Genomic DNA, 23,308 nt, shown 5'->3' on the forward strand with positions numbered 1-23,308 from the left:
TGGCCTCTTTTCCTGGAGCTGGACTTGTGCAATGCTTACATGTAAAAATAATCCCACTGAGACCCCCCTAGCTGCTTTGATTGCAAAAAGCCAAATGTTCCTATCTACAGCAAGAAAAGGAGCAAAGGGCTCTGCAAACTGGAAGAAAGGACAAGACAAAAAACACAGATGAGATGGGAAAGAGCTTTGCCCCATATTCCTGGTAAGTTTGCAGATTTCTTCCATATTTACACTGCAGTTTGAAATCTGTTCAGAAAAGCCAGCCAGCAGCCAGCCAGCCCTGGAAAAAGAATTTTTTCTTTAACAACCAGCATGTTTTTTAGTCAAAGTTAATGTTTCTTGCAGCAATGTCACCAGCACGTAGGTGCAGCTGCAATTACCCACTGCAGCACAGAGCAGCAGCAAAGCAGCTCTGGCAGGCAGGATTTTTAAGGGCAGGGCTATCACTCATTGGAACAGTGAGCAAAAGCAAACCAGCAAAGCACTACCACTGCCATGATGGACTCCCACAGCCCTCTGGCTGGAACAGGGCCCTTGAGCCCTTGTGCCAGGCTCCAGGTCTGTGGGGAGGTGAAGCTGAAGTCTGCTGAGCAGCTGCAGTACAGACTGCGTGCCCTGGCCTTTCCTTTCTTGCTGCTGGGAAGCCTCAGTTTTGCAGCATGCACAGGCTCCATAACACTCATGCTATCACAAACCTTTTCTCACTCCAGGAAAGTGCTTTGGGTTTATGTCAGTATGCAGAGCATTTCAGATAGCTTCTCCTTTCTACAAAAGTAGAAAGGTAGGAGGCATTTCACCAAGACGAGCAGGAACTAGCACAGAAGCAGAGAAATTACTCCTCACAGTTTCACAGGTGCTAAAGTCTGACTAGCTTTTGGCTGACAGCTAGGGAAAAAATGAGAGAGATCTGCTTTCTTTGCCCCCTTTTGCTCTCAGGAAAGATTTTGAAAGAGCTAACTTCAATAAGACCAGAAAATGGGAGAAAAGAGACAAGGGAAGTAGAATAGAGATGACCCCAAAGTGAACTGTTCACTCTCTCCTCTGTGATTCATTCCAACTCAACCTACTTGACCTGCACACAACTCTTTCCAGAAAGAGGGGTGGGGGGTGAAAAATATCTTTTAAGGATATTAACATGGTGCAAATAATGCCAAGGGTGTGGGTTTGATTCCCATATGGGCAGTTCACTCAAGAGTGGGACTCAATGATCCTTGTGGGTCTCTCCCAAGTACAAATATCCTGTGCTTCTGTGATTTTTCTCTGAATAGTGACTGCTCAGTCATCTACAATTTCCTCCCTCAGTGTGAGAGAGATTGCACTCCAGAATGGAAACAGGACACCTGTCATGCCAGTGATGGTGAATAGGGGAAGTTATCAGCTACTGAAACAAATGGTGTAAAAAAACCAAAAAAAAAAAAAAAAAAAAACCCAACAACAACAATAAAAAAGAGAGAATCTGACAGATCAGACATAAACACAAGAGTCATTATTTCTCTGGGAAAAACTACCTGTGTTCTGTCTGCTATCTCAGTAATGTCTGAACTATCTCAAAAGCAAAGGAGTGTTAGTATGCAACCAAGAAAAGAAGAACAAAACAGTGAAGTTTTGTGTGACTGAAATTGGAAACTCAGACTTCTGTGCAAACACAAAGTACTGACAAGTCCTTTGCAACTGCCCTGTTTTTGCCATCAGCCCCTTAGTGTGCTCTGTCCTATGTCAGCAGTACCTAGCTGGCCATGAAGGGTGTCAGGCTCACAGCCAGCCAGAGGACCTCCACTGTACTGGCCTTTGCAAAATTGGCTGGTGCTGGAATGCATAAAAGTGGAACTACTTTTCTTTTTTCATTTAAAAAATAACCCTCTCCCTTTTTTGGATCTGGAAAGAGACAAAGGTAAAATAAAGTCTGGATCATAAGGATAACAAATTGTCAGCTCCAGTGAATTATTGCTATCATTAATGTCCTTATTTTTACTTAATGATGCATCTCAAAGAAACTACTAAGTGTTCACATTATTTCTGTTAGTGCACATGCTAGAAGGTAGGGAGAATCTAACCAGTCTTCCTTAAATTTAGAATTTGGAAAACCTTGCAATACTCTGAGCTTCTATATTCAAGTTGTAACATTTATTGTTCCTTACTATATTTTGCTCCATCTTAATACAATTCTGCAGCAGTCAGCAATGAGTCTATTCTGAGTTCTTCCCAGATACAAATTTTCCAAAGGAAATTCATTTTCCAGGGTCATTTTAAATATATATTATATTCCAAGTTGTTAGCAGATGCTTTTCTTTGAAAAGGTTTCAATCTTTGTTCTCCAGCAGCCAACCCACTTGCAAAGAGTATTTCCAAGGCTTGTTATGCACATGCAAGATCCCGGCAACACTACAGAACTCACTGAAGATGTGAATGGTATGGAATCACTTCCCCAGCAGACTGATCCTGCCTCCATAAACTTGCCATTAAAGGTAATTACCTACATCCCCCACCTAGAAGTCTGTACATAGAGGGAGCACTAACTTTGAAGGCTCTCCATTTTATTCTCTGGGACTATTTGAGCAATTCCTATTTGCAGCAACACTGAAGTGGCTATGGAAAGATATACACACAGCTTAAGTAATTGATCAAGAAATAAGACTACTTCTTTTTCATTCTCCAGTCAATACTCAGACGCCTCTAGGTATGAAAATACAGTTAACCCTTAGGATTTAGAATTGTACTGCAGATGCTGCATGTACACATGCCACAGTTTCAGCTAAAAATGCTTTAGCTGCTGGACCACAATGTTATATTAAGCACATGTCAATTCTTGAACCACTGCTCAACCCTCAGACAGGCCATTTGTTTTTCTAACCATGATAACTAACTATGGGTAGTGAGTGATCCAAGAAGAGAGCAGCAAGCACTGCATCCTGGCAGTGAGAAAAGCTAAACCCGTTCATTCCATGGCTGAATCTGTCCCTTTCTGCTATCAGCCAAGGGTGACAGATGAAACATTGTGTTAACCTGATGTAATTAAAAGATAGACCTAGCAGGAGACAGTACAAGCAACAGCTGTCAAAACATAATTCAGGCACAGCATTTAAGCATCTCTTATCAGTGTTTATTCATTCATAGGTTGGACTAATAGAGAAGAGCCTGAGAACAGCTGCAAATGCATGTCTGTACTTGGGAAGACAAGCGGTCCTTGCAGGTTTCTCACAGAGCTGTGCAACACTGGTGCTGACTGTTAACACACGAGCTCAGTACTTTGTATCTAAGACTAACTCTAGACAGTGTTTTATATTTGCAGTGTTACACATCACAGAAGTGGATCCCAATGATTCTTTGCTCAGAAGTCCTGTTTCTCCACCTCAGTGATAACCAATGGACTTCACTCAGCAGAAGTTGTCCCTTTGGATATCTTCAGCTTAGACCATTTCTGGCTGGACAGTGCTGCCTTTGTAGTTAAATACAAATACTACAAATGAGGAGGGTTTGGCTAGATTTTACTCTTTGTAGCAGGGATGGTCAGGAAAACCACTGCCCTGTTTTACAGTAGTGGCTTGGGTGACTACTTGGCTGCCTTCAATTGGCAGTAGCATTCATCCCAGTTCTTCAAGCTCAGTTTCTTAAGGAGAACTGTAGGATTCAATCCAAATTGAAAATGAGTCTTCCACACTTCAGTCTGAGGAACAAATTCTAGTGTCTGAGCCATTTCTCTGGCTCCAGTCACAGGGAACACTTCCAAGTACCCTACACAGCCCAATACGTGCTCCCCTTGCAGACCACACGTGACTCAGCAACACAGGTTTGCCATCCCTGTAACACTTCCACTCTGTCACAAAGAGGCCAAAAGTTACCCTTAGATGGATGAAGCTAAATGTCATACTAAACTACAGAAATACATTCAAAGAAATTTCTAAAACTTCTTCTTTGTGAAATGCTGTTAAGGCAAGGTCTGAATTACTGCATCCATTTTTGATGGCCCACTTGAAGGAAGAGATCTAGAGAACAGCAGGTTATGATCAAAGGAATGGGGGAGATTTAATCTGGAAAGGAGAAGGCAGAGGGAAAACTGTAAGTTTCATGTACATAAAATGCTACTGTAAAGCAGGGAACTCCTCCCAATGCCTGTTGCAATAGAACAGAATTAATGGCTTTGATTGCACAAGGGAGATGTGAATTTGACATAATGAAAGCTTTCTAGTGGGAAGGTTAGTTTAGCACTCAAAGACTGCATATGGAAAATATGGAATATCCATCTGTGGAGGTTTTTAAGAAGAGATTAGACAATTATCTGGTCAGAACAGTTAAGGGGAGTGGATTCAAGAAGCTCTCACAGTATCTATTTATCCTATATTTACAGTCCTAGAAAAGATTTTTTGGGTTTTCTAGCGGCAACTGTCTGGTTCAGACTCCTGCTGGCAGGGAAGACATTCAAGGAAAGTGATGGGTAAAATGCCTCAAAATGGATGTTTCTACATTTGCTTGCATACTACTGTGATGACTGAAACTCCCCAAACTTTAGTGTGTTAACCCACCAAAACAGTGCATTTTTGTTTCAAAATGTGTGGGGCCGTAAGAGGAAGAAGTTATAGATGTTAGGCATCATGAAACCTCAATCCTAGAAGCTCCTGAGTGGTTCCCCTTTTGATTTTATGATCACAGTAAGGTTTAGATACACACACATAAATATGAAATAGAAGGAATTAATTACATGCTTTTATAACACAAAAACTTAATTTGAGCACACAGGATGCACTCATAATGATCTCATTTCCACAAGCCTCACTCATGCAGGTAATCCCCTGTAACCTGAAGGTACAGAACCCACGAAGAAACAGCACTGCTCATCAAAACAAGAGTCAGGACTATGAGATTTGCAAGGCTAAGGCACCAGCTCATACCAGTAAGCTACTACTCTAGCATGACATCCTTGTAACTACTGGCTGCTGGAAAAAGAAAGGTGCTATCTGGAATGAAAATCAGAGATTAGGCAAAATTTATTTTGCTGCTGCCAATGAAGTCACCAACACAGAAGGCCAGATTTAAAAAAAAAAACATGTGTCAATATGCAGATATGCACGTGTTATCTTTTAAGGCTCGGTGTTCCCCACTGCTTTATGTAATTTAAAGATCTGCTGCCATCAATAACTTGTGTATCCAGTCTTGTGCTCCGTTGTTACATCTTACTGTTCTTATTTTCAAGGATGCTTTCACATTTTTAAATGTATTTTTGTAAGGGAAATTCCTGCCGTACTTTTCCGGTAGGGCTTTGTTTTCTTCTGAACTTTTGACCTAACTATAAATGGATTTTAGGTTACAATATTTAATACATGTATCAAGACAAGGTCTCATCTGAAAATTCCTCATCATTCCTTTCCCACACCTCCTCCCCTAAGCTTCACACTACATTTTGGGATTTAAATTTTTTTACCTGACATTACAAAGTGAGTCACTCTTTTGAAACTCTTCCTGCAGCGAAAAAGGAGTTTCAGTGATAGTCTGACATGCCTTCATAAAGCACAGTCCAAAAGCATCTCTGTTTTATGACTCCCATTTGCCCATGCAACACACAGTTCAATACACATCATATGCTCAGCAAGGGATCTTCTGGTGTCAAAGTATAATTCCCACTGTGGGCATTAAATGAAATTAGCAGGTGGCAAGAAGTTAAAAGCAAATGGGAGATTCTTGATGGTACAATACGTGGTTAAGCTGCAAAACATTTTAGCAGGAATAGGTGTAAAAGTGTGTGTATATTCAAAATAGGAAAACTGACAATGAAAATCTCTCAAGGACTCCTGAATACAAAGTTACCGCCATTGTCTTTAGGGAGTACCTGAGCCACAAATTCCTGGATTTTGGGGGAGTATTCTGTGGTGGGATCACTACAGGCTTGCTGTGTTCTTATATTCCCCTCCAGGCTTCCCCAGCTGGCTCTCACCAGTAACAGGATAATGATTAAATGAACCTTTCTTCTGCCTTTGGGCAGCTCTTTTTCCTACAAAGAAATGCTTGTAGGTGATAGAAGGTGGACTCTGCCCTATTTGTTCCCATTTCATGTACTCAGTCTAGTCTCAGCTGCAAAGTGGACAATATAATGCAGACCCCAGCAAATCCTGGGTATGGAGCACAGGATCTGCTCCTTGCCAAGAGCGCAGCCTCTCACGTGCTTGTAGCACAGAGACACATGTGGCTCGGAGTGCTCCACAGTGCATCCAGCCAGCCTCAAGGGCAATGGCTGTGCTGAGTGGCTCATGGAATCATAGAACCTTAGCTTTGGGGTTGGGTTGGAATGCACCTTAAAGGTCAGCTAGTTCCAACCCTCCTGTCCTCACTTTGGGGTTGGAACTATGCAATACTGTGCATGGGGAGGCCTTGGAGCAGCAAGGACACACACTGCAGCAGGACATTGCACTGCACATTGCAGTGGGAGGTATCTTGGCAGGGAACATTGCTCAGGAAAGACATACAGCAGTCAAAGGCATGCTCCCAGCTGTAGCCTAGCACATGTCCCCACCTTATCATATCAACAGTGTGACTGTTCTGAAACCCTTTAGGTCCAGAATCTGTGCCACAGTTTCTCCTGAAAGTAATGCAGGCACAAATAATTTGTGATATCACATCTTAAGCTTGACATACGAAAGTCAAGACATAGGAAAAAACACTCAAAAACAAACAAGAATCCACCCCCTTGTAATAGAAATTGTCCTATTGTTAAAGCTGAGGCTTTTAAAATCTGTAGTCCTGGGTATTTTGCCCTTGTTCTAGAAGTACTGTGATTCCTACTGATACCAGCCAGCCACATCCCTTAATTCAAAGTCATGCACAGACCATACATGGTGGGTAGAAAGAACCAAGAGAAGGAAACCACCAAACCATTCCTTCAGTGAGCTGCAATGGGCCTGCTTCACACAGTGTATCTGTAGACAGACAGACAGGTCTCTCCAGACCTGTTTAAAACACAGTACAGAGATTAAATAGCTGCAAACCCTGCTGCCTACCCTTTTCTTTTTGCTCTCCTGCCTTCTCTTCTCTCTTATACAATGAACACCATGGAACAAAAAGTGCACCCAAAGCAAACATCACTTAGACCACGAATCAGACATTGGAGAGTTGAAAGTGAAGCTCCCAAACTCACAAGAAAACACCTACCAGAGCTCTCTTCAAGAGTGCTATTGGGATGATGACTTTTGCCTTAGCCAATAATGAAGGAAAAAATACCACTATCAGAGTTACAAGTAACCCAGTCCTGAGATGAGGGACAACCTGATCCCCATCAGTGGGTCTATGCTGCATCACTTCCTCAGATCAGCAGTGGAGAGCAAGCACCCACTCCATGAGCATCTGATGGCTCTTACTAGAGAATATATGTGAGCCCAAAATTAATAATTCAAGAGATGGAAGTCAGTGAAAACAGTTAATGCAAGCCTCCGTGATGTAAGTTGCCTTTATTACATTAGGGGAATTAATTAGTCATATTATTTTGAGGATACTGTGTTGGGTTGTGTTCAGCCTCAGAGCTCTAAGCCCTCATCAAAATACGCTATTTGGAAAAAACAATTTCAAACTATTTCCTAAAGAACAAACCCTTATTTGTGTTATTTGCCCAAACAGATTTAAAATTAATTCCCAAGTCTTTGCAAACTTCACACAATTCATCAATTTCTCATGATCAGTATGGGAAGGTGCAGAGGAGGCTCATGGTACTTTCATGTTTTCTCATTAAAAAACACCCATTGGTACATTAATAAGACAAGAGCATCTCAGCAGGACATGCAGCTATGTGACATTTCAAGCCTTTTGAAGAAAATGCACAGAAAGGAAATGAACCCCAGCAGCTACAGCCAGCAAGACAACAAGTAAATGAGCTTTTCGTGTGGAGAACAAAGAGACAGGGTGCTAGGAATGGATGAAGTGAAGATACAACAGAAGAGGGGAGATCATTCTGCCTGAGAGCCTCATTAGTATCAACAGACTGGAAAGAATAAAAGACTTCAGAGGTCAAGCTGTCCTGATGTGTCCATCTCACTTATGCTAGGATAAAAGACACTAAAAAACCACTGTTTCGTTCATTCCTGTGTATCACACCCACTACTGAGCCCCACTCTAAAAGGGCTAAACAAACTGTTTATATTTACTGAGTGTATGTCTTACATGCTGTTTATTTTTAAAGTTTGAGCTTCAGAGTAGTCCTGGAGGGTAAGACAAAAATGGAGTAAACCCTTTCTCATGGCAGGATTCTAGAAATCAGTATTCCTTGAATTTTTTTTTATCTCGATTTTTTTGCAGACATGCCGCTCTATTTTGGCCTACCCATCTACATGTAATTATACTTCCCTTCTTTCAAACAAACTTTGTCTGAAACCACACAAACCATGCCCACACAGCTATCAGCAGTAAATCCTCCCCTTTGATGCCACTGCCATATTGACCAGCACTTCCCCACTAGGAGCAGCTGTTAAGCCCCACCAGACTGTGAGAGTGAAAAGCATCTGCAAATATTGGCTACAATTCTAGATACTGACTCACCTGCTCTAAAGCATGAGCAGCTGCTGGCAGTAAAAGCAAATAAATGCATGCTTTCCAGAAATATTTCCTAGTAGTAAAAAATTGTTTTTAAAACATAGATTCAGCTCTTCAAGACTGCCTTCTTATAAACCCCCCGGTTTGAGAAATACAAGTTTAGTGTGTACCTGGGCAAATGCATTCCCCACCTTGCTGAACCTCCTTCACCTTTATTTGAAGGGTATCTCCCTCCAGCAGACAGAAAGCAGAAGCCTTTTATGTATTCACTTCAATAGTTTTCACTTATTCCCATGTGCTTGGCAGCCATCCTTCTAAGTAGCCTCAATATTTTGTTAACATACTGGATTTATCAATCCCATTTTACAGTTTGTTGAACTTAATCTCTAACCCTTCTCTTTGGCCAAGAAATTCAACTTTTACAGTCAAAGGTAGAGAAACATCTTAATGTCTCGTATTTTCCACCATATGCCCCTAGGCCTTTTAGATATATTTGCATATTTTTGGTATATAACTTTTTTGGGTAGTGTCCATAAAACACGACATATTCTTGTGTTTGGGTTTTTTTTTTTAAACCCTGTGTTCCTTCCATGTAGGAATAAAATACTCTCAGAGTTTGCCACATAACCAAAGCTTCCAATTTTTTGTATTGTTTGGGAAACTCAAGAAACTGGATAGTTCCTGTTTTAGCTGCCTTGGAAATACTGAAGTACAATAGTACAAGATACATTTCCAAAATATTCTCCTTCTGATCTAAAAACATCCACATTTAGTTTCTAACAAGGGACATGCTTGCATGTCTTGGTCAAATTGCCTTCATATTTTTTTAAAAGTTAAAAAAATGCTTCAATTAATGTTAAAAAGGCTTCAGTATTACAGTCTTATAAAAATACCTCAATAAACAAATTTCAATATATGTGGATACATTTTTTTCAAACAAAGGAAAACAGAAAGAGAAATTGCTGAAACTTGCCATAAAAACAAAATAAAACCAAAAAAACCCACCAAAAATCCACCCCAAACCCCAAATAAACAAAAAAAACCCAACCACACACACACACAAAACCCCAAAATAAACAAAAAACCCAAACAAAATCCCCCTTCACTATAAAAAGTAAAAATACAGAAATTTTCATTAAAATAACTGTTTTTCACCTCAAAGAAAATTCCTACATAGTTCTGGGACTTGTAACTTTTTATGGTTGTTTGCTTTTCATAAAAATCAAGAATTTTCATAAGGAAAATAAGCAATTCCCTGACCAGTTCTTTGAAGCACCTTGGATTATCTGTCCATATTTGTCACATACAATAAAAGAATAAAGATATCCCACAGGTGACTTCTTACATAGTGACTATAATATTAGTAGGTAGATGCATATAACTAATTTATGAGCTGATATTTATTGTCTTTTCAAAGGGATTAGGCATGTGTATGTGAAGTAATGGAACTTACTAGCCTTAAGGAACCTTTTAGCACCCCCAGCCCAAAGCACAGGACTCATGTCCAGAAAACACAAAGACAGCTAACAGAAAAAAAGTACATGGATGGGAGGCATTTGGAAAAAGTATTCCTGTATTTCAAAGTTAAGTTGGAAGAAAATAAATACTGGCTTTTATTTTGGTATGTCATTAAGAAACAAACGTGATTTTTAATACAAAGTGCTTCAAGTTTACCCTTTGGTATTAAATGTAAAATAAACTTCAGTAAGAACTCACACAAATCCTGTATTATATTTGCAATAGTGCTGACAGCCATCAGAGAAGCAATTTATAGTATGTTGGGCTATCAGACAAGAGTTACAGATAATAAAGGAAATGTATTTCCAGAAAACTATAACCTGCAAAAAGAATTGTTTAGGTCATATGTAAACTTGTTTTCCTTACACGTACCATCAGAAAATACTATTTCTTGTGCCAGCTCATAGAGAAGAAGTATTCACATTTTTTTTTCCTCAGTTATATTAATCAGGTCATAAATATGTTAGTAATAATGTTCTTCTTAAAAAATTCTGATTTGCTGCATTGTCACCAGAAATTCTCTATAGATACCAAACATGTCATTGGTTTTGATGAGTAATCAATCTAAAAAGTCCACTGATTTTTTTTTTTTTTCATTAAAAAATAAGTGACTTTTGGGGTAGTTTAAGGACAGACTGTTTCTACTCTAAGGTACAATATGAGCAGCCTGCACACCACTAAGGGCAATAAGTGCTTCTGCTCCTAAGCAGAGAGACTGAATGAAGAAATTGCCTACTAGGGTGCCAGGCTGTGGAGGAACTTCTGGTAGGTCTGACATTTAAACTAACACTTCCAAACTGTTTCCCATCTAGAACTGAATGGCACTATTTGGATAATAAATTGGAAACCAAACCACACCTGTTGTCCTTCCAGTAGTCTGAACTGTTTATAATAACCCCCTTCAGACACTGAAAGCAGACATCACTTCCTACAAGAAGCCACACCGAATACACATTATTCAAATACCCATGAATAATCCTTGTAGCAGTTTGAAATGGCTGCAGGAAAAAGTCCAGAGAAGAGCTATAATGAAGCTGGTTAAAAACAAGGAAGACAAACATTGCACAGCACCACACAACCTGCTCTAGAGAGCAGCACCTCTGGCAGGAGCTCTATCATGTTGAACCTGCAAGCTGAAATAGTATGGTGCTGGCCTAGAGATAACACATCAAACAGCAAGAAGGAAAACATGGCACCAAATTCTACTGGTCTCAACTGCTGTGTGCTGAGAGAACTCAGCCTCCCTCTAAACCACACTCTTCTAAAGAAATATTTTATTACTCTTTCCCTATTTTTCTCTTTATTCTTTAACCATTGACATATGGGAAGTTTAAACTATCCACTGCCAGTTTCAAGAGGCATCTAGTTTACTTTTGAGTCAGGCTTTCTATGTGTATTCTGTGTATGTCCTCTACATATATTTTTAAAACCTTGGACAATTTAAACAAAATTTGATCTAGATGCTAACAAATAAAACATGCCACTGGGTAAGTGAAGAAGACCATCAAGAGTGTGGTGTAATACTGTTTTTTTCCTAAGTGTACTCTTGCTGTCTAAAATGGCATAAGTCTGTCCCAGTCTTTTCTATTACTTAAATAGTATCTTCCCTGAATGAAGGGGCAGGAAATATTTCTTAACAATCTATAAAGCCCTGTTCTTCAAAAGCTTGCTAGTGCATTAAAAAATGAACCCTAAGTGGTCGGTGTTAAATGAATTTGCAGATCTCCAAAGCACACTACAGTAAATCAGTATGTACCATGTGACAGTGTGACATAGACCCCACAATTGTGGAAAACTCAGAAAGTATTATTGGAACTTTCTGACAGATGCTTGCATATGCAAGGATTTGTTGTCTACAGACACAAAAGAGCAAGATAAAAATCCACTTCCTTCAGAGACTTAAGACAGTGAGAAAAAGTTAATGTATATCCTCTGTACCAGAATATGGAAGATAAGTTTTTGGAATATTTTAACTAGATTTGTACGCCTCTGTGGATAACACAAACTGGTTTGAGGACAATCAGTCTCTATTAATGGGAGTCAACTCACGGCCAAGCAGAGCTGGCTGTGTGTAGTGCTCTGTGGTGTTTGGCCCTTAGGGAACACTGATGAAAGGCTGGGGACAAACCACTGAGCTATGGATGCTAAAAAGAAGGGGAGGGAGAGTTCTGAAGAGCTAATGTTTTGGTTTAGGAGCCCTGACAGGTCACAAGCAATACTGTTGCTTTAACCTGTGGTTTCTATAACAAAATCAGACCTCTCAAGGTAGTCAGGCCACATGTCCACAACCCACACTAGGAGCCAAGGGCAGGCCTCACACGCTCTGTATCCAATGCAGTAAGGTCAGTACTGCAAGATACCTTCCTGCAACTTGGAGCCTTGTTGCAATACAAAGACTGTGCTGTTTCTCCCTTCTGGAACTATAATTTGCACATGGAAAAATCTAGAGCAGATAATACCAAGTCAGGTCATTTATAGCTTTGCCATCTCTATTGCAATTGTAGAGGTGCATTCCCCGAAAACTGCTCAGTTCACAGACAGGATCAGCCCAGGACTGAATAGTGGAGAGAGAAGAGCAGGACTGTCAAGCACAGAAGACACCACCCTTAAGCTTCAGCTAGGACCATGGGAAGCCAGAGCCACAAGTAACTTAGAACCTAAGTCACTACATTCCATGAAGCTGAATGGATGATTTTCTCCCCTGCATCACAGAATCCTCTTGAGTCAGAAGGGACCCACAAAGAACATCAAGCCCAGCTCTTAAGTGAATGGTTGAACCTGCAACCCTGGCATTATTAGCACCATGCTCTAATCAACAGAGCTGATCTCAGGGTCTGCACAATCACCTCAGTCTTGAAACATGACTAACGTGAACTAAACAACACTGAACAGGACTGCATTAAAAAGAAGGACAGGAGTCTCTTTGAGGCTCTTTCTCTGAGCCCATTCACTCAAAATGTTAAAAGGGAAAAAGTGACTTCTTTTACTGCACCCCTCTCTTATGTGATTCTGGGCAGCCTGGGGAAGCTATCACACAGCTTTGAGTATTAATACATTTTTCTGTGTTGGGGGCTTTACCAGAAGCAATTTCCTCCAAACCTAACTGACTGAAAAAAAGCTGGTTTTACAACTCAAACAAACAAAAACCTTGCTGTGATGAGCCACCAGCAAGTTAGTCCAGAAACCACAATATTAAAAGATTTATGCTACGATAGTGACTCATAAAAGTAGGAGACATTACTCTGACAGGGACTAAAGTGTTTAGCTAAAATTACAGATAATAAAATCACTCCCTTCAGAGGTATTTTTTCTATGAGATGGAACAGATGCAACTAAAGCTGCTACAATAATGGATGATTTGTTATCTATAGATGACAATTTCGGCCAGGTCCAGTTCAAGCTGCTTCTAGATCCTACCAGAATTTTTCTGTGCCCAGTGAATTGGTGGGAGGCTTTCTTGTGGATGGCATCTTCAGCACAGTAGGCAGAAATGATGCAGAGAGTACAAGGCAAAACAAGACAGTGGGGAGAGGAGGGAGAGGGGCAAAGAAAGGAGGAGTAGGGAAGAAAACAGTAGTCTCTATGAGACACATTCCATCTTGCAAAATTAAACTTGATTTTTATTTTCCTGGAGCTCCCTTTTGCATTGTTGAGAACACAGTATCACAGAATATTCTGAGTTAGAAGAGACCCACAAGAATCAAGGAGTTCAACTGCTGGTCTTGCACAGGACAGCCCCAAGAGTAACACCATGCGACCAAGAGTATTATCCAAACTCTTCTTGAACATTGTCAGGCTTGGTGTTGTGACAAAGCACTTGACTGCTTACTTGGGGAGCCTCTTCCAGTGCCCAGCCACTCTCTTGGTAAAGAACATTTTTCTAATATCCAACACAACTTCAGGCCATTCCCTCTGGTTCTGTGCCTGGTCACCACAGAGCAGAGATCAGTGTTTGCCCCTCCACTTCACCTCAGGAGGAAGCTGTAACTGCACTGAGGTCTCCCCTCAGTCTCCTCCAGGCTGGACAGACCAAGTGACCTCAGCAGCTCCTCACACGGAGCTCCTCCTTCACCATCTTCATTGCCCTCCTTTGGACACTCTTGAACAGTTCAATGTCTTTCTTATATTGTGGCACCCAAAACTGCCCCCAGCACTCGAGGTGAGGCTGCCCCAGCTCAGAGCAGAGCAGGACAATCCCCTCCCTTGCCAAGCTGGCTGTGCTGTGCCTGATGCCCCCCAGGACAGGGTTGGTCCTCCTGGCTGCCAGGGCACTGCTGGCTCATGTTTAATTAGCCCCAAACAGGATCCCCAGGTCCCTTTCCATGGAGCTGCTCTCCAGCCTCTCATTCCCCAGTCTGTTCATACACCCAGGGTTGCCCCATCCCAGGTGCAGAATCCAGAACTTTCTCTGGTTGAACCTCATATGGTTGGTGATTGCCCAGCCCCCTGATTTGTCAAGGTCTCTCTGCAGGGCCTGCCGGCCTTCAAGGGAGTCAGCTGCTCCTCCCAGCTTGGTATTGTTTGTGAACTTTCTTAGTATCCCTTTAAGTCCTGCTTCCAAGTCATTTATGAAGATATTGAGGAGCACAGGGCTGAGGATGCAGCCCTGTGGAATCCCACTAGTGACAGGTCCCCAGTCTGATATCACCCCACTCACTGTAACCCTTTGTGCCTGACCTTTTGTACCAGCTGCTCACCCATTTCATGATGTGTTTATCCAGCTGTGTGCTGAACATTTAGTCCAGAAGAATCCTGTAGAGACAGTATCAAAATCTTTACTAAAATCAAGAAAGATTACATCTACTGGCTTCCCTTGATCAGTTTGGTGGGTTGCCCTGTCATAAAAGGAAATCAGGCTTGACAAGCAGGACTTTCCTCTCATGAAGCCATGCTGGCTGTAAGACAGGTCACTCTTATCAAATACAAGCCTACCTGTGGGAAGAACACCATAGAATATATTGTTCCCTCACACCAGTAGAATCCCATGTAAGTAACAATCATAGAGCAGAATGTGTCCCATCAGATATCCATCTCTTTGGGGAGGAGAGGGGTTACTTCCCCTTACCACTGCAAGTTATGTTGCTGAAGCAACTGTGGCACTTGCTTTGTTATAGCCAGCTTCGAAAGTAATATACTTTTACACTGAACAGAACAGGCTTGAAATCTACAGCTACAGAAGATCTGCAGAATGAGAAGAATCATAACAACCCCTGAATACTACAGAAATGCTGAACAACCTTTCCCAAATTAGCAGCATCAAATGCTTTCACAGCTGTACACACAGTTTAAGAGATTTGATTTGATCTCCAATCTGTTACATTACAAGTAGCATGGCAGTATTCAGTGGAATTTGCAGGACTCTCCACAAGGGCTAAGAAACACTCCAGAGAATCACTCTCAAGTGTTGCTGAAAACCAGTAGCAAGAACTTGGTCATGGGCCAGGTCTCACTGGAAATCCAGTGAGGACATAGGTTATCAGGATGAGCAGAGACCACTCCAAAAAAAAGTAATGATGAGAGATGAACCACAATGAGGGAGAGTGTTTCTGTTCCTTCCAACACAGTGGAAGTATTCCAGGAATCTGCAGTTTTTAAGGTGATTTTACTTTCAGTAAAATTGAACCTTGGCATTTTCTGTAGACTAGAAATGTACATCAACTACAAGTAAGTTTAAAACAGAAAAAACTCATCTAGCCAGAGCAGACACTCTCACACAACAATTCCCAAGTCACTTTAATAAGCTGCAGTCAAAACTAATTGTATGGAGAAGTGCACAATCAGATTTAAGGCCTTGGAAGTGATGGAAAATCCATCATGACTGCTACAACCCAGGAGCTAATTACCATCCCATTAGAAAATCTGGCACTCTATTTCTAATATGAATTGGTCCAATTCCCCTATTACAGCTCATTAAAACTGCCATACTACAAATCTTCCTGTGTGTATTAAGATTGATAAGTCACCTCAAGTCACCTCAATGTGTAAATTTGAGAGCTTACCTTTTATTCTGGGACACTTAATGAGTTTTCTACTCCACTTTTCTCTCGTCTCTTCCTCCCTACGTGTATTAACACCAGCACGGGATAAGGAACCAGTAACAAGCTGTATAATGGTGGAATGTGCTTTTCTATCCCTGCTCTGGATTCCTTCTGCTACACTGCCCACAAGGACTGTGATCACTACTCATCCTCAGCATAAAACTAGGAGTGCATGTTCAACCAACTACCCCTCAGCCCCTGGCCCTTCCCTGCTATTTCTGAAGCTTTATTTCTCAAGATGCAGCCCACACTATGTAAGTGGGATCAATGTCTTTGTGCTTCTGAAACACACAGGCTTTTATTTTTCATGTGCAAATGCTCCTAGTTTATAATGCAGTACCTTCTCCATTTATTTTATTCCACCAATTTTATCATCTCCAAACTTCCATGCAATGCTTTGTATTTTCTTCATTCTACAGAGTGAAACTAATTCTGTAGATGAGAGAATTATTTAATCTTCCTTAACCTCAAAAAACTGCAAGAAAGACTGGTACATTTTCAGTACAAAAGATGGCCAGCAGCATAAAAGAAATCAGGGTTGCTGTTGATGGACATGCCACAGTTCCACCAAGATATCAAACACAGGCAAAGGGCTATTCCTCTATTCACTCTTCATAGCTCATTTCAATTTATTTTGTTTTAAAGAAACAACTCAAGCCTTACAGTTCTTTAACTGAGGACACTGCCAAAAGTGATATTTGGTGGCTACAATGTACAATAAGCATAGAAAATTCATAGCTAATTTTAATTATAAAGAGCTTAATTTTGGAGCTATGTATGCATTCGTATTGATATGCATATCATATGCTTTCATGTAGGACCATAGGATATCTAGGAAAGAAGTAAGAGGAGAAAAATTACTATCACCTTTATTAAGAACTATGCCCCAAACCAGTTTTTTTAATAAATACAGACTTTTCAAAATCTCATGAGCTTTTAAAAAAAGAGGAATGTTACTATTTCTAATAGGCTTTTGTTGTGGTTGTGTTTTACTTGTTTCTTTTAACACCATTTAGCAAATCCTTTTGACACAAAGTTCCTTAGGAAAGTCAGAATTGGTCTTCTACCACATCTGTATTTTTATGATAGGAAAATACAAAGAAATGTATAAAATTTATTGGCTGTCTGCCACTATTTTAAGTGTATCTTGCCACCAGTCCTCTCTTTCAAACTATATTCTGCAGCACATGAAGAAGACTGGAGGAGTAGAAAGAAAGAAACTGATTACCCTGAACAAAAAGTTTCTGATTTGCATTCCCCTCAATTTGAATGTTTCAAACGGATTATTTTTGTAAAGGCTGCTTTTCTCCAGATAATTATTTTCCTTACACGCCTCTTAAATAATTCTTCTCCAGAGTCAAGAACAACACTCTCTTTTCTAGACAGTTCTAGACATTTTGTTAACAACTCAGCCAGTTATCATGATCCTCCGAAACTGGACAAATACTGTAGTTCCTGGTGACTCACTGCTTTCCAGTTTTCCTAGGCACTCCAGTGTATGTTCACGTTCAACACGCTCCTACACTGGTGGGGCTTCAATGCAGAGTAAGAGGTAGCACTACAGCTGAGGTGATCCCTACTGTTTGACCCTAAGTGCCCTAAGTGTGTCAGACTGGCAACGGCAAGGAGAGACAGAAGTTGGGATACAATCTTGGAGGTTCTCTGCCTAAATCTGCCCCTCCATCTCACAGGACAAAATATACAGAAGAGAGGTTCTTACAATTCTACATGAATAAAAGGCAAGGTATAGAAGATGATTTCCTGCCATTCTGTCAGAACACAGACAAACTTTCTGTTCAGTTTCTCTCCAGAGGCTGTATTCTGTCTCTTATTTTTGGTTTTAATGATGCTGTAAAATGCATAGTCTATTACCAGGCATAAGAGAAGGAAGCAATTTTAAAACTGATTCTGTGTGAAAAGAAGAACAAAGAGAAAGCAAAGAAACCAACTTTTCACACACTGTAATTATTCCAGAATTCCACATACATCCAGTGCACCATAAACCGCAATTGTGGGATACGCCATAATTCACGGCTTTTTAAATTTCTAAGCACAGGAAATTCTCTCCTTGTACCCTGTCCTCTCCTTGCCTTGCATCTACTCTTGGCTGAGAGAAGCAATTCAACATAAGAATCATCAAAGGAATAAGAAGTCAGAGTTCAGTGGTTTCTACACGATAATCGGTGCCTCACGCTTGTTAGAAACTAAGACGAGATGATTAAAAAAAAACCCAAATCCATAGTTTTGAAGTAGTAAGTAGCTCAGAAAAAGTTGCTTTGTGAAGAAAGAAAATCATTTGGAAAGTTGTTCCCATGGGTTTTATTGCATGTTTTTGGGTTCAGTACCTTACTGAGGAACCTTTATGATGAGCAAGTCAATACCTACAACAAACAGGAAGATACATCTAAAACTTCAGGTACAAAATTAAAGATTGCATCTTTCAGTAAGAATAATACAGCAATCCAGCAAGTTTTAACAGTGCAAGTGGTGAAAGACTGCTTACATTAAGTGGCATTGTGCTTGTGCACTACTCATAACCTCTGCAGCTGTTTAAGTATGTGCAATACTTAGGGATTATTCTGGCAAAACAGCAAAAGCCTCAGTAACACCTACAGACTCCTTTTTAATTCCTCTTGATGTCCATAAAAGTAAATTGAATAATGAGCAGTGTTCGCCATGCTGTGATCTCTGCTGGATTCAGTCCAATTTATATGTCATTGTGAATTACTGACACACTGTAGCAGTAATTTTCTGTGTATGATAAAGATAAAACACAACATGTAATTTGTTGACTCATTCTCAAAAACCAATTAATCTTCTTAAATGCTGTTTGCTTTGAAGAAAAAGTAACAAGGAAAAAGAATAACGTCATGATGAAGTTATTCAAGCATTAGTGTCACCATTATGGAAAAAAGTGGTCAAAATATATCGTCTAATGCTCACATTAGCGTGAAAGTGAACTTAGAGCCATGAAACTTGACAAAGTAGAGACACTGTTACAAGGTTAAAAAAAACGCTATACATTCAAGGAAATAATTTAGAATCTGCACCAGTACCTCCATCCTGACCTGCAAACCTCTGACTCTGTACAATGAATATCTCAGATGAAAAAATAAGACTCCTCATTACAAAATGAGCTTTCCTTATACTGACCTGGATAACCAAGAAAGATTTAAAATAACTCATTATCCCAGGAAAAAGAAGGGACTGAATTTAATATGACTTGAGTGAGGAGAGAGAAATGGAAGAGTGGCCTATGGATGTTGAGTGCAGTTTGTTCGTTGTTTTGAGTGTCGGTGTTTACATTGTTCACATCGGGAAGTGGGGTAGATCTAAGAAGATCCAAGGTCTACATGCTGAGAACTGCTAAGAATATGACATATAGAGTGGACAGCACTGAAGTTGTTTCCATTTTATTTCACTCAATTACATGATATAGCTATCTGTGTTCTTTCCCTTAAATGTTCCTTTTCCACTTCAAGGAAAACCCTCCAGCATTTTGAGCAGTAATACCCCTATGAAGATAATTGTATTCAGCATATTAGGAAAGTCTTCTCCTACTGACAAGATAATCCTCATCAAATCAAACTGTTTTTATGGATTCCACACGCCAAATAGGATGTCACATTGAAGTCAGACTTCTTAAGGGGAGCAGAGACCTTTCAATCTACCAATATTTTCATCATGATTCACCATAGAAAAGCAACTTGAGCCACACACTGCAAACAAGAGTTAAATTAATTTGGGGATTTACTTAGACTGGTAAAGAATATTTTTTAAACTGTAAACAGACATCTGTTTTGATGCTGACAACCATTCATTAGCCTTGGTGTTTGCCAGCATAGTGCAGCAGATGTTATTTTCTTGTTATATATTTTCATAAGATGCGGTCATTGTTTTAGCTATGTTCTAACAAGGACTCAGAATTAAATTGAACTAGTTAAATTAAAAATGGAATGTTATTCTCCAATGTAAATTAATTACAATGACACATTGAAGTGAGAAGAAATAATTCATGTTCTGCAAATAGCTGCAAAATGGTTGCAGTGTTAACCTTTGGCTGATCTTTATGCACAAGTGGAAATAAGAATATACTGAAAATACTTGTTATTTTGTCTCTGAGAATTCTTTTATAACATAGATGTGTGGATAAATAAGGTATATTTGACAGAAGCACACACATCTGTGCACATATGAACACAGTCAGGTATTTAAATTTTGGATTTTTGTCCAAGCCAACATATTTAGTGGGAAAGAACAAACTAATTAAAATAACCAGGAAATCTCTAGTTTTTCTCTGTCACTCTAAAGTAAGATGCAGCTCAGATTCAGACAGCTTCCAATTTTTGTTCTGATACAACAAATGGTGAGATGTTATTAAGAAATTTATTCTCATGTTCTTTCATTTTAACAGTGCAGAATAGTAAACCTATGTAAGACTTCTCTAGATTTGACTGGTTCATCTGATAACAATCTGAAGTGCTGGATGCTCATTTGGAGTGAATTTTAAATCCCTAAAGGTTCATCTATCACCAGCTTATAGACTGCAGGAACAAGAAGACTGCTTACTTTTTATTTTGTTTTTCTTATCTTTCCTTTTTACCCCCTGAATTGGCTACTTATGAGAGGTCCAAAGTCAGTGTAACTGGAGACTAGACAGGATAAAAAGATACTATCTTTATCACCAGAAAAACTGCCTTACCTTGTCCTCTCAACACAACTTCAGTCTGAAACTTAAAACCAGCTGCCACATTCTGACTACAAACATGTCTTTCATCAGTGTGCATTTAATAGAAACTTTGTGGCCCGGTTTGAGACTCCTTCTTCAGCATTCAAGGAACACAAAATACAAAAAGAATTCTACAGCTAAGGACAAGACAAAGCTTGTAGGTCAATGTAACTTATTTTATTAGATAAGAGATACAGCTTTTTTGAAAAACTCGAATAAGCTTTCAGACATGCAATCCCTTCTTGGGTATGAAGTGCATAATAGAAGTAGCCTATTTAAGAACTATGTAACAACCAGGAAACCTGAGAACTGTGACAATTACAACAAATCATCACAAGACCATTGAAGACACTAAATTGTTCTATTTGAAACTGAGGCAAGATAATGGCAGCAGCCAAGTTAATCATGACATCTCTTTCCTAAGAGACCACAAAGACTCTGCTATCAGCCCTACAGTAAAAAAGCACATGACTAAAAACTGGTTTATGTCCCAGGCTGTGTAACTATGCTATTCTATTACTATCTGTAAAACTGTAGTGTCGATTTTCTACCTGTTCCACCAGACCAGGCTCACCTCAATTAGATTAATCTGCGTAAACCACATCTAGAACTTCAAAGGAAAGCACTGTAAAATACAAAGGATTGTATAATGAATAGCACTTGAAAGAAAAGCAGAAAGAACATACATTGATAAGCCCCAAATAATATCCACAATTATCTGACCATCTGATTTTGCCTCCAGCCAGAGTTCTGAACAAAACTTAGGAAGAAAACAATGGAAACAGAAATCATAGATGACATAATAGGAATGGACCTGAACACCATTTCATTTGCTGAGGTCAGTGGACCACAAGATCTGAGCAAGTACAGGTAGAAGGGGAGGGAGCACTCCTGTAGTCTAAAGAGCTCCTTCCTTCCGAGGCCAGAAACCCTATCAGCCTGTTTGGAGGACAAAGGGGCTCAGACCTGCAAGCTCAGGGGCAGCAGCAAACCTGCTATCTCACACTGATGGCAGGTAACTGCAATCACCCAGTTTCCAGCCCTTGATGCAGGAAGCTTGAGTGTAAGGTAAAGCCCATCTTTTGTTTGGATTGTAGATGCCAGGAAGGAATGACTTCACAGCAGCATTAATTATGAGGCAGGAAGGAACAACAAAAAAAAATCCCCAAGAATAAAAGTTAAAAAAATGCAGAAGAGGGCAATAGGAATCAAGAGACAACATAACTTAGTAAAGTGACAACATCCAGGATATATATATGTGTGTGTGTGTGTGTGTGTCAGTGTCTGTGCACTACTAGCACTTCCCATAGGACTTAGCTATTTGCCAGAACTTGGCTTACTATTGATCATGATAACTTGAGATTTCAGTGACTGATATTCTCAGAGAACATTTAGTATTGCTGCTCACTAGGCATGATGCTTAAATGTCATTCCATCCCTTGAGGAATTATATGCCAAACTTAAGATGTAAATTAGTTTAAATAGTGATATATTCTTTGTATGCTGCTTTGATCGATACAGGTATGATAATAGCTAATAGCACCTACTGTAAAAGGTGCTGGGACCAGTTTGTGTTGAAGAATTGTTACTTGTGGGAGCCAGGATTTTCAGTTTATTTACTTTAAATAAAATAAAAAACATTAGGATTAAACAGCAGGAAAAGCACTGAAGAACTAGCACTGCCAGCAAGGAAAGAGTGTCAGAAGTATATTTGAGACTCTCCAAGCAGCATTCAGGTTTTTATAGCAGTTGTGATGATCATGTCACACTTATGGAGAATCTATCATCCAGAAGGATTCATTTATGGGCTTTGTGCATACCACGGGAAAAAGTGTCCTCTCTTCTGCTAACTTACAGTGGGAAAAGCTGTTTACACTTCTGGAGGAAAATGTGCTATAAGAATTGCCACATCCCAAACAAAATGGATTAGAACAGGCAATGCTAAGTGCCACAACAGTTAAGCACAAAACATAGTGGGGAATTTGAAGAAACAGAACATAAATAATCAAAATCATGTTCTAGTCAGGATGCTGAAACTAACAGAGTAAGTTCCAAAATATATCATGGTATCAGTCATCCAACTTGCTTTTAAATCCCCATTGGGCCTTTTGGCTCTCCCTCAGTTTCTCTCAATGTATACTCATACAGGCTCTCTAAAACATTAGCAACCATTAAGCTGAACTTGACAGTGCTGTTCCCAGGTAAATTACATAAAAAAGTTGGTAACTGCTAGCTTTTTAATGCTACCCAATGTAAAACAAGAAAGATTTGAAGTTAAATAACATGAACAAAAAACATTTTTAGAATAACATTTGTATTTTAAATGCACTTGGATAATTCTCACTAGGTTCAACTACCCTCTTTAACTCAATTTGTGTCTTGGTCCCATCATCCTTCCTTACATAAGCTGTTTTTTCCCAGAAAGGTGGAAAAGAACAGGACTGCCCATAGAGATAATAGAAGCAAACTCAAGACTTCCAATGAGTCCTGAAAAGAAAGAAGAAGAAAAAAAAAA

The 23,308-nt window shown here is 39.8% G+C and overlaps 1 long non-coding RNA gene across 1 annotated transcript; it reads left to right on the top strand.

Moving 5' to 3' along the window:
• Window positions 1-51: 51 nt before the first annotated feature.
• LOC107201784 lies at window positions 52-23,308 on the top strand. Its single transcript, XR_001520396.1, has 3 exons — window positions 52-202; window positions 2,319-2,465; window positions 23,215-23,308. It is a non-coding gene; the product is annotated as an uncharacterized LOC107201784 (long non-coding RNA).

Source organism: Parus major, chromosome 3 (assembly GCF_001522545.3).
Source record: "Parus major isolate Abel chromosome 3, Parus_major1.1, whole genome shotgun sequence".
Classification (NCBI taxonomy): domain Eukaryota; kingdom Metazoa; phylum Chordata; class Aves; order Passeriformes; family Paridae; genus Parus; species Parus major.